Source organism: Polypterus senegalus, chromosome 5 (assembly GCF_016835505.1).
Source record: "Polypterus senegalus isolate Bchr_013 chromosome 5, ASM1683550v1, whole genome shotgun sequence".
Lineage (NCBI taxonomy): Eukaryota > Metazoa > Chordata > Cladistia > Polypteriformes > Polypteridae > Polypterus > Polypterus senegalus.
In genome coordinates, this window is record NC_053158.1 from 182716228 (window position 1) to 182728483 (window position 12256).

The following is a 12256-nucleotide window of genomic DNA, read 5'->3' on the forward strand; positions in this document are numbered from 1 at the left end:
GGTTGGGAAGAAACCTGCGCAGTCACATAAACTCGTGTGCGCGTCCTCGTCTGTCCTGCTAGGTGTGCCCGAGAGTGAGCGAGTGAGCGAGTGAGTGAGTGAGTGAGTGAGAGAGAGAGAGAGAGAGAGAGAGAGAGAGAGAGCGACTCAGACTCTGACTCTGGCATGCAGGTGAGGCTGGCAGGGTGTGTTCAGCAGGGCGGAGAAACGAGCTTGGCAAATCTGCTTCAGCGAGCCTGCAAGGAGGTAGAGAGAGAGTGAGATAGCAAGAGTGAACGTGTGACCTTTCCCGCAATCCGTCCTGTACACACTCGCTTGCACACACCTCTGCCAGGTAAGTTTTTGTTCTAAATATGCTTTGATTTACCTTAAACACATACGAGACTTGAGCGTACTTCTAGCGTTGAACTGCAGTCCTACAATCCGCGGACTGCGTTTCGGCCAATTTGTTGTGCGTTATTTCAATGATGAAGCCAGCAGCTCCACTCCGATCGCGAACTACTATATTGAAGATCTCTTGAGGCTGCGCACTTTCAATCTGTGGCAGTCGAGAAACATTCGGGGTGACATTGTGCGAACTCGGGACCAAATAGATTGAGATCTGGTTTTGTGAAGGTCAGTTTAAAGTAATATCTATCTATCTATCTATCTATCTATCTATCTATCTATCTATCTATCTATCTATCGTATCCTTTCATGCTTCCTGCTGGTGTGCTTCTTGAAAACATGAATTTGTGTTGGATGGGCATTACGTTGGCGCAGTGTGTAGTCCAACTCTGTTCTAGTTGTGGCTCAAATGCTGGAGTTTGCACATTCTCCCTGTGCCTTTTTCTTAATGTAATGTAGATCTCCTCTCACATTCCAGGCACAATATGTTGAGGTTGATCAGCAATGTTAAATTGATCCTGGGTGTACCTCAAAGTGTACTATGCATACACTAAAAGTGAATTAAGTTAAATGGATGTATGGATGTGTGAAAGTGTACACTCCACAATCTGAGCTCACACTTGCACTGGAAATAGTAATGAGTCTCCAAGTCAAACTTGGCTTCATTCTTTCTCCTAATACTGTAGTATTTGTGTGGCCTTTTTATGAGTTTGTGCAAGGCAGTGTACTTCTAGTTACTGTTCACATTAAGTCAGGTGTGTATGGCTGACTCAACTATAACATTTAAATAATCTCAAAGATTCCAATTATATAGTGTCTTTCTCTAGTATGTTCCATCCCTCTGCAAGCAAACAACACGATGCATTTTTCTATAATTCTATAGCTGGGGCACATGTGACTCAGATGACTTGCTATGGGTCACACTGCTTGTCCATAGCAGGGATTAAACTAAGCGGTCCAACTGTGTGTTTCAGCTCCTGGACCGCCGGGCCGTCTCAGCCGCTGACGTGCCTTGTCTGTCCTGAATTCAAGGAGTGTTCTTTCTCCATTAACTCCACCTTGTTTTATTGTTCCCTTGCTGACTTCAAATCCTGTTTCAAATGATTTTCCTGTTTACATTGTGCATTGTTCTCTAAAGGTCCCTTTAACACTCATAGACCATTGGCCATTGTGGGCTCTTAAGCCAGGGTAGAGCCTTGGGCTGACTCAGGCCATTTAATGTTCAGATCCACACTTTTTAAAGCCATGAGGTTAAGCCTACCCAGTTAATAATATTTAATTAGATTTATATTGCACTTTTCTAACCTACTCAAATTGCTTTACACAGACAGTATGGGGCCCACTTCAATCACCACCAATATGCAGCATCCCCCTGGACGATATGAGGCCAGCCATGTTTGCACCAGTATGCTCTCCACACATTAGCGGCCGTGTGGTGAAGGGGTGAGGAAGATAGTTAGCCAGTAGGGGGCAGAGGATAATTAGAGGGCCAGAACGACCAGGCTGTGAGGGGCAGTTTAGCCAGGACATCGGGGTATCCCCTACTCTTTTCGAAAGATGCCCAAGGATGTTTTATAACCACAGACAAGACCTCAGTTTTATATCTCATCCAAATGATAGAGCTGATTTTAACAGCACATTGTCCCCATCTCTGCACTGAACCAGTGGGTTCCACACGTAGACCACAGGGTAAGCACTCCCTGACTGAGATGGGTCTAACTGCAGTCCACAGCACCTAACATAGGTCATGTAATGGCCATAACGTCAGACACAAAATGGCCTTTGAGTCACACAATGACGCTAATCTTAACCACAATGTTACCAGGAGTGCAATGGATGGTTCGTCACTGATGTGAGTATTTTGTGATATTGGGACATAATGAGACTGACCTCATCGATCAGTCCCATAAAAATTTGCATCATTCTTTGGATGAGACATAAAACTGAAATCCTGAATCTCTGTGGATGTAAAAGATCCTTGGGTATCTTTCAGAGAGAATACTGACTAAATGTCCTGCTATTGTGGCACTGCCTGGTTTAATCATCTTCTGTCCCTTATTGGCTAACTATCTCACACACCCCCTCACCACCTAAGAGCTAATGTGTGGTGATCATACTGGCATAAGAATGGCTGCCATCACATCATCCACATGGATTCTACACACTGGTGGTGGTTGAAGTGGTTACCCACTATCTATGGAAAGACAAGCACAATATAAATGTAATTTATTAAGGTTAATGTCTAGACATGTCATTATGGTTCGCAATTTCATACATCCAGAGCCGGACTGATGTTTACAATCAGTGGGAGGTTTCCCGGTGGCCTGCTGCCTGGTCTGGCCTGGCATTCAGAGCAGCCAGTGAAATAAACTAATGGTGAAATGATATAATGTTATTATACTGGAAGACGAGCGGGCGTTATTGCTCTGTAGTGGGCAAAAATCCTTTCGGTTTAACGTTGGAGGGATTCTTGTTTTTGTTCAAGTCAAGTTTTGACTTTGCGTGCGTCTCACGCTCTTGACAGTTAAACAGGAGCGCTAGGATGAGAGGTGCGTACGTCTCGTGTTTTTGAGATTAAAGTTATATACTGTATGGAGATTGTTTAAAAGGTTATAATATACTTTGAATTATTACTTTGGATGTTGTATGAGTTTTGGTTTTTGTTACTGTGTATTTATTTTGTTTCAGATTTTAATGAAGTGTAGCGTATGGCCACATTTTTAACATTTTTTGTTTTTTCCTTTTTCCCTTAGAGTGACTGAATAGGCTACACAAAGTGTTTTATTTTTCTATTAATGAAACACATATGTGAGTGGAATGATTTGTGCTTTTAAATGTTCCAGTTGTTCTTGATTTCATGATGTTTGTTAATGAACGTGTCTTGTTTTTACTTTATTTCAATTTTTTTAAAGTCAAAGTGAACTTTATTGTCATCTCAACCATATACAAGTATACAGATAGACGAAATTGCGAAGCTCAGGGTCCACAGTGTAACAACATGATGTGCAAGTAATAATTTAAAAATAGAATTAAAATTTAAAAATGTAAAAATTAAACAAATTAAAACACAAACAAGACAAGACATTGTTGAAAGATAGGACAGAGAAGCAGCAGCAATATTGATGTTATGTAATATAATAAATAAATAATAGATAATACAGAAATTATCAGTGTATGATAATAGTTGTTTAAGACGTGTGTAAAGTGTGTCTCTCGTGTTCTGACAGTTAAACCTTAGCGCTATGATGAGAGAGTGACTGAATAGGTTACACGAAATGTTTCATAGTTTTTTGTTTCCTAAGTGCCTTCTTTAAAAAGTACTTGACAGAATTCTGTGGCCCTGAGACATTTCTTGAGTCTTTAGTCTATTGAAGAAATTGAAAGTGCCATTTTTTGACCAACACGTATTCAGCGTTACCATCCAGACGCCGTGTAGATTCCAGACTCTCAGTTGAAATTGCAAACATAATCTCGTCACCGTGGATTCCACTGACAACTACTTTTTGTGGTTCGGTGCTTTTTGCAAATTTGTTTTGATATAAATATTATAGAACTAGCTGGTTTGTTTATTTATGAAGTGTTTTTCCACACTTGAGCAGCACGGTGGTAGCGCTGCTGCCTCGCAGTAAGGAGACCTGGGTTTGCTTCATTGCATTAAGTTTGCATGTTCTCTCCGTGTCTGTGTGGGTTTCCTCCCACAGTCCAAAGACATGCCGGTTAGGTGCATTGGCGTTTCTAAATTGTCCGTAGTGTGTGCTTGGTGTGTGTGTGTGCCCTGCGGTGGGCTGGTACCCAGCCTGGGATTTGTTTCCTGCCTTGTGCCCTGTGCAGGCTGGGATTGGCTCCAGCAGACCCCCGTGACCCTGTAGTTAGGATATAGCGAGCTGGATAATGCCTGACTGACTGTTCCACACTTTATTAGACCGATATTTAAGAGTGAAACGTATGTGTAAAATCTGAACCTACTGTCTCCTCATTCATTCTGAGACAAAACATTGTTTGATGGTTTTTTTTTGAGTCTGTGCCTGTACAAGAAAACTGATGTGGCCTGGGTTAGACTTGGGATTCCTGGCCTGAATAAGCTTCCCAGTCAGGCCCTGCGTACATGGATTTCTGAAGAGGCCTCTTAGGGTTCAGAGGTTGAGGGGCATCTCAAGAACATTCAACCAGCTGTGTCAGAAGAAGTTAGGGGTGGTGGTGTGGATTTTAGGCCCACTTCTCTAGTTGTCTTTTCTAGACCTGGTGATCATAGTTGACCAACAGTATATTGTTTGCTGGTGATGTTATCATTTGTAGCTCTATAAAACCCGTCAGGTACACCTCACTGCCGGCTGCTCGCTGGATATTTAGATCATCAGCAGCTGCAGTGATGTACGCAACATGTCAGCAATATTCAGCTCTACACCGTTTATTTAGTGATGACAGCCACAGTTCCAGTGGACTAATGACTGTGTTTTTTGTGATTGCTTGTGGGAAAGGAAAGCACACAAACGATGATCATATTACTTCCCAATTCATGTTATTGCATTTGTGTTTTATTATTGAATGAATATCATGTGTAGGCTGTTGTGTTTGTTCTCCATTTGCTAGCTCTTCATGTAAAGTACACAAATCCCAAGTCATCTTATTGTTGTGTAAATGATGTGGTATGCACCATCGCCTTAGCTAGCTCAATAAAGTTTTTAGATTGTATTTGATGTCCTAAAAATACAATTAAAGACTGGCATTTGGTGCAATAATGCAGTTTTATTTAATGTGTCTATAGGTTGTGGCTGATAATAGAGTTTGGGGGAGAGGGGCTCAATGCTTTGTTGACTTGGGGTCTGTTCCTGCACTAGTTGAGTTACACATTTCACATCACAGGATTAAATAATCAAAATGGGCACACAGTGCCTTCATACCGTCTTTTATCTGGAATCGGGTCATGTCCCTAACGTTCCTGTAGTCAGCCAGTGTCCTGGCCACTCTCATATTCCAGTTTTTTAAATGAATCTGTGAACATCCTCTTTTGGTTGTTGAGTGACCTATTTTGATGAGACTAGCAGATGGACGAAGTCTGAACCCGCCGTTGCTCAGCTGAGCGAAGAGTTCTGAAAAATGAATGCTGATGAGCGTCAAGTGTGAAAATATTTAATAAGGAACGGCTGCGCTTTCAAAATCTTAAATAGTTTTTGTCAGTTTGTGGCCATCATCCGTAATATGGGTGGGTGGGAGTGTGTACTCGTGGACCAAACCTACAATGCAGTTTGAAGAAATAGGAAGAACTCATCTGTGCTGGAGAAATATATGAACAGTTAATTTACATGAAATCAGACCTCTTATCACATTTGTATTGTGTTTAAATATGAAAATGTACAATGCTGAGTACACATTCGGTAAATCAGATGGTTTGCATTGAAAGATTTTGTAAAAGGATTTATAGGACTGAGCTGAAATGTCTGGAGTCCACATCCTCCATGGACAGTAAAGGCAGTTGTTTCTTTCTCTTGTTTTCTTGTTTGTCTTTTTAATTTAATCATAACAAATACTAACTAAAGTAAAGCTTTCTCGGATGGCTCAGTTATTAGTGCTGCTGCTGTCTCAGGTCTCTGGGAACACCTGAGGCCTCATGTATAAAAATGTCGTGTACACCCGTTTCCACACTCACCTCAAGATGTATAAAAACTAAACTTGACGTAAAGCCACGCACATTTTCACGGCAGCGTCCCCCCTTGCGTACGCACTTTTCTGCTCAGTTTTGCAAACTGGTGGCACCCAGCGTCAAAGCAGTGTTACTGTTTCTGTGGTCTGCTTTTCTTTTTTACATTCATGTCTATGATGTGGGTTTTATCAAATGTACCGAAATGAATTGCATATTGCTTACAAATTTAATTCACTTGATTGTAATCATTCCGTAACAATATAATGATGCACAGAATGGCCAAACTATTTGAACTACCATGGCTGCTTTAGCATTGTTAGAAGACATCCGAAATGGAAAAATTAGAAGAAAGCGCGTATTTATAGATTATAATGACTGGCTTCTAAGTTGATTTCGATTTCCAAGAGCTACCCTCTGTGCTGAACTGGTGCTGGCTTTACAAAGGCAGACTTTGAGTAATTGTGCTGTATTTGCTCCTTTGCAAGTTGATGATGATGATGATAGATACTTTATTAATCCCAAGGGGAAATTCACATACTCCAGCAGAGCATACTGATAAAAAACAATATTAAATTAAGGAGTGATAAAAATGCAGGTATAACAGACAATAACTTTGTATAATGTTAACGTTTAACCCCCCAGGTGGAATTGAAGAGTCGCATAGTGTGGGGTCTCCTCAGTCTGTCAGTGGAGCAGGACGGTGACAGCAGTCTGTCGCTGAAGCTGCTCCTCTGTCTGGAGATGATCCTGTTCAGTGGATGCAGTGGATTCTTCATGATTGACAGGAGTCTGCTCAGTGCCTGTCGCTCTGCCACAGATATCAAACTGTCCAGCTCCGTGCCTACAATAGAGCCTGCCTTCCTCACCCGTTTGTCCAGGTGTGAGGCGTCCTTCTTCTTTATGCTGCCTCCACAGCACACCACCGCGTAGAAGAGGGCACTCGCCACACCCGTCTTATAGAACATCTGCAGCATCTTATTGCAGATGTTAAAGGACGCCAGTCTTCTAAGCAAGTATAGTCAGCTCTGTCTTCTCTCGGCTTTTTAGCCACAGGAGCTTTTCAACGTGAACTTGGGGTATTTCACAAACATCACTTCATTGCACCATGCCAGCTGTATAGGATGGTATTATCCGCTTATCATCCAGATAGATAAGATTTCCTTACACCATGGTGAACTGGAAAAACATAAAAATGCAATTCACAGCAATGTCCGGCTTTCCAAATGTAATTGGAGAGGTCAACTTCATGCACATTGCTATTGCAACGGCGCCAGACAAGTTACATCAGCCAGGGATGAATCACCAAAAAAATGAGCTGTCCTTACATCATATATAGCTGGAGAACCTATAACAATGGTAGCTCTGCACAGTTGCAGGTGCTTTTTCCAACTAGTGCGGCAAAAGGCACGCAGTCCTTTTAAGGACAGCGACTCACCTCAAAGTAGGAGCAGAGAATCGTATTGGTGTTCGGTGCTGCTGCTACACTATAAAGGCACCTTCAGAGAATTAATTTATTTATGTAAATAGAAAGTATTTCCACTCTATTAGTGTGCTGCTCTATAGTGCACAGAAAGTGTATCGCATTGTGCAGGCATGTACCAGAAGAGATGTGCTATGATGAACCTGACCCTGTCCCACCAAATGATCAGCCCAGTCAGAAAATATTACAACTTCATTTGAATGAATTAGCAGAATGTAAAAACGGGTAATCAGATGCCGCATTTATTTTTTAACCAGTTCATGTAATTCGTGGTCAATATCACATAGTACAGCTCTTATATTCCTTATTTCATTGGCCACATCTCTTACAGCATCCATTAGTATTGCATTTTGTGACTCTAGAACAGCGTCCGTCAGCACACAGCCAGATGGCATCCCAGCGGTTTCCCAGGCAGAGGTGTGTGTGTAGCCAGCGCCTGAAGACAAGCTCGGCACAGCAGCACCATCACCACCTGAACATCACACGGGGGTCAGCTTTTGTAATATTGTCTGAAACAGAATAAACAGACGGTGGGCTATGACTCACCTTTTCATGTTGACTATGATATCTGACCACTTCTTTTTTATTTCGGGCATTGTTGACTTTCTGAACTTGAATTTTCAAGTGTCTCCGCCACGCTTTTGTTGTTTATACCACTGCGTATGCCAACAACTAGTACATTTTTCCTTGTCTCCACTTCGCATTTGCTGAAATCGTTAATTTTTTCACGTCTCTTCCATTGTTTTTTATCCCAGCACTGAATGGAAGGTGACATTTATATTGATTTGCGCATTAAAATATGCACAATTCATGGGGGAGTCACGATGGGGCTCTTATGTGCCTGTACATGTGTTAAATTTCACATTCGTTGGGGTTTGTAAAGGGGAAGTGCATGGAACTTACCGTATACACAGATTTATGCATCTGGATTTTTTGTGTGTACACACATTTCCACTTTTGTCCATATGCCATGATTTAGTGTGAAATCTACACACTGTGTTATACACGAGGCCCCTGGTTTCTATCTGGATGGAGTTGGCATGTTCTCCTTGTGTCCACGTGGCCTACCTAACACTTTCTGAGGTCACCTCTTATATACGCCCAATCGACAGGTTTGTTTGACTCTAAGCTGTTCAGGTTGTGTGTGACATTGTGATGGAGTGAAGCCACTAACTATAGCCAGCAGGCTGGGTATTGGATGATTGCACTTTGTGCTAAAAACCCAACTTTAAAAAATAGATGGATAATTTCTGCATTTCTCAATATTCATTTTTAGCCCATATATAATATTTCTACACATTCTTCCTTTGCGTGTTTCAATGGCTAACTGTTGTCTTCCAATCCAGTAATGTCATCTCAGGCTATTTGGGGGCAGAAGCATTTGGTCCACTGTGTGACACTTGCCATCATGTCTTGTCCTTTCTTTTTTAACATATATTTTAGGTGTTCTGTGAGTACAAACTGAACAGAGTCCTTGGTGAATTTCCTGCGTATTTCCTCTCTCTGTTGAATAACCTTCTGTCACGAAGGCTTGTCAAAGGTGAAACTACTGCTGTCTTCTCAAAAAAGAAAAATGAAGTAAAGAAAAAATACGTATATATATGAAAAACCCATCTTGTGTTCATTTTCAGACACTAAACACTTTTTCCACGGGTGTGCCCCCTGTGGTCATCAGATGGTGCATAGGACTTTTCTTAGATTCTTTGAATGTTGTCCTTATTCTTTCTGCCAGTGCTGAATGTACCTTTTCCCCACCAAATTAGGGTCACTCCCAGGGTCAGATGCAAATAAAACAAAGGAAAAAACATACAATTCTTAGTATTAGTGAGTGTTTTCTGGTGGCTGGTGGCAAGCAGCAGGACTTTATGTTGAACACCACATTGGAAAAAACCGAGACACAAGCAAAAGTTTGAGCCTGGAACCAGATGTGTTTATTGTTTCTCTAAATACTGGCAACCTAGGTTAAGCAAATTTCCTTGCTGTCACAGACCATGGTGGACACCTCCAAAAGCAACAAAACAAAACAAAGAACAACATGCACAGAGATGCCGGGGGTTGTATCATGAGCACACAATCAAAGGCATGTGGTGGCAAATATACACAGGAAAAATGCCTACAGTGAACAACTGCTGGGTTGGTCTTAGAAAATCTCTTTTTTATGAATTGAGTGCAATCTTATAGTGAAAATGGTGTGAGGCTTCTAGGAGACCCACACAACCAGCCCAGGGTCATACTTTGCTTGCCCAAAATAGGCCTCACCCTAGGCAGCTTGACCTCCAAACTCCACAGATTGGCTTTGCTCCTGTCCAGGCCCCAAAAATGGAGAACAGGCATTTAGAGTTCAACTTACTTTAAATTTATCCTAAGAGCATAAGAAATTTGATAAATGAGAGAAGAACATTTAGTCCACCAAGCTTGTTTGTCTAGATGTCCCAACATCTCATCCAGATACTTCTTAGAAGTTGTCAAGGTTCCTGCGTTAACTACATGTCTTGCTAGTATCTTTCAGATTCCCACAACTCTTTGCATAAAGAAGTGGTTTCTGGCTTTAATCCTTAATGCACATCCCCTTGGTATCCTCGAATACATGATTCACCCTTAAGTTGAAGGAATTCTTCTGGATCTACTTCAGCAATGCCTTTGAGAATTTGAAGACCTGAATTAGGTCTCCACACAGTCTGCTCTGCTTGAGATCAATCAGGTTTAATTCTCTGAGTCTGTCAGAGTAGAACAAGTCTCTAATTCCAGGGATGCTTCTGGCTACTCTCCTCAGTACAGCTTCAAGTGCTACTTTCTTTTCATTTGGTGCCCAGAACTGCACACAGTACCCCAGATGTCGTCTCACTAGTGCATTAAATATTCTGAGCAGAACGGTGGTCAATTTATATTCAACAGTTTTAAAAATATAACCTAACATTTTATTTGCCTTTTTAATCACTACTATGCATTAGTTTAGATTAGGGGTTCTCAATGTCGGTCCTGAGGGTCACTGTGGCTTCAGGTTTTTGCTTCAATCTGATTCATAATCAGTGACAACTGATAACACTGATCTCAGTTAATTAGCTGCTGTTTTTTATCTTCTCTTATTCTACGTTAAGAAAGCACAGCAGGGTGATTTTTACATTTATAAGACATTTAGAAATATTTCTCCTTTTGCTTTGGATTTAAATGCTTACGTCTCTTTTGTTGAGTTCATTATATTTTGCCCTTTCTCCGTGCAGTTTTCCCCCTTCATTGTATCTTATTAACGACAATAAAATAAAAACTAGCAGAGCAGACACCCAGGCAAACAACACTGAATCATGAACGGCTGCAACTACTTTAGCTTCAGACCCACTAATTAGAAAACAATGGACCAATTAAACAATTAGAACACCCGGAGAAATAGAATGAATATTAAGATGAAAATATTGTTAAAAAGAAAAAAATATATATTGTTACCATATAACTGTTTAGTACATATTCATATTTTTTTTTTTTTACCAAACTTAGTTTTCTAATTTCTATATTGTTCCCAAAACACAGAATCTGTGAAATAACAGTTTACTTAATTATCCCAGGATTCCAATTAAAAGCTACAAAAACCTGCAGCCACAGGGTGTCCCCAGGACTGACATTGAGAACCCCAGGTTTAAATGATGAAAATGTGGTGTCACGATAAACTCTGAAATCCTTTTCAGAAGGTGCTTTCTATAGGACAGTGTCTCCCATATTTATAATTGCTGTTCCTTTTGGCCATCTGTGGAACTTTGCACGTTTCTACATTAATCTTCATTTTTCAAGTGTCTGGCCAGTTCTGAAGCTTGTCCAAGTCCAATTTTGTGTCATCTGAGAATTTAACAAGTTTACCAACCATACTGAAATGACTATCCTGAAGTAACGCACTCAGGACAGATCGCTGAGGGACTCTTCTCCACATGGAACATTCTCCTCTAGTCTTCACTTTTAGTCTCCTGCCAGTTTACCAACTTGAGATCCAGTTTTTAGGTTACCTTTGATGCCTGCCTTTGTGTAATAAACAATAATTCTGTGTACAGCTGCCTCCAAGGAGGAACTGAGAGAACTTCACTTGGTAAATAAGGCAAACTGTCACTTCAGATGTTGTATGTTCTTAGAGAGAGAGAGAGAGAGATCGAGTATCTACAGAGTTGTTGGGTGTCCCTAGGCAATTTTAATTTTTTGTTATATAAAATTTCAAATAGTTTATCCATCCATCATCTTCCTCTTATCCGAGATCGGGTCGTGAGGGCAGCAGCAGACTTCCCTCTCCCCGGCCACTTCTTCCAGCTCTTCCAGGGGGAATCCCGAGGCGTTCCCAGGCCAGCCGGGAGACATAGTCCCTCCAGCGTGTCCTGGGTCTTCCCCGGGGCCTCCTCCCGGTTAGACGTGCCCAGAACACCTCACCAGGGAGGCATCCAGGAGGCATTCTGATCAGATGGCCGAGCCACCTCATCTGATAACTGAAATCTTTCAGTTGTTCCTTAAGATGAGAAGTTACTCTTAATTACAAAAAATATTTGTGGTATATTCTAATAAAAATAAATTGCAAAGTGTATTAGGGTAGAAGTGAATAGCATGTTGGGTAGTGGTGCTGTCTCAAAGCTCCAGAAGCTTAGTCTGAATTTTAGCCAGGTGTTGGTTTATCTCCTGGTGCTATGGTGGCTCGCTGAAAGATATGCCTGTTAGCCAAAATTAACTTCTTTAAACTGGTCATTTGTGTGCAAGTGTGTGTATGTGTGAGTGTGTGT

The 12256-nt window shown here is 41.3% G+C and overlaps 1 protein-coding gene across 1 annotated transcript in view; it reads left to right on the forward strand.

Annotated features, from left to right (window-relative positions):
- The first annotated feature begins 214 nt into the window (after positions 1-214).
- Positions 215-12256, forward strand: part of vill (villin-like) — a 112164-nt gene continuing 100122 nt past the window's right edge. Inside the window, exon 1 of the mRNA XM_039753701.1 lies at positions 215-334. The gene's annotated coding sequence lies outside the window, so the exon portion shown is untranslated. The remainder of the gene's footprint in view (positions 335-12256) is intronic.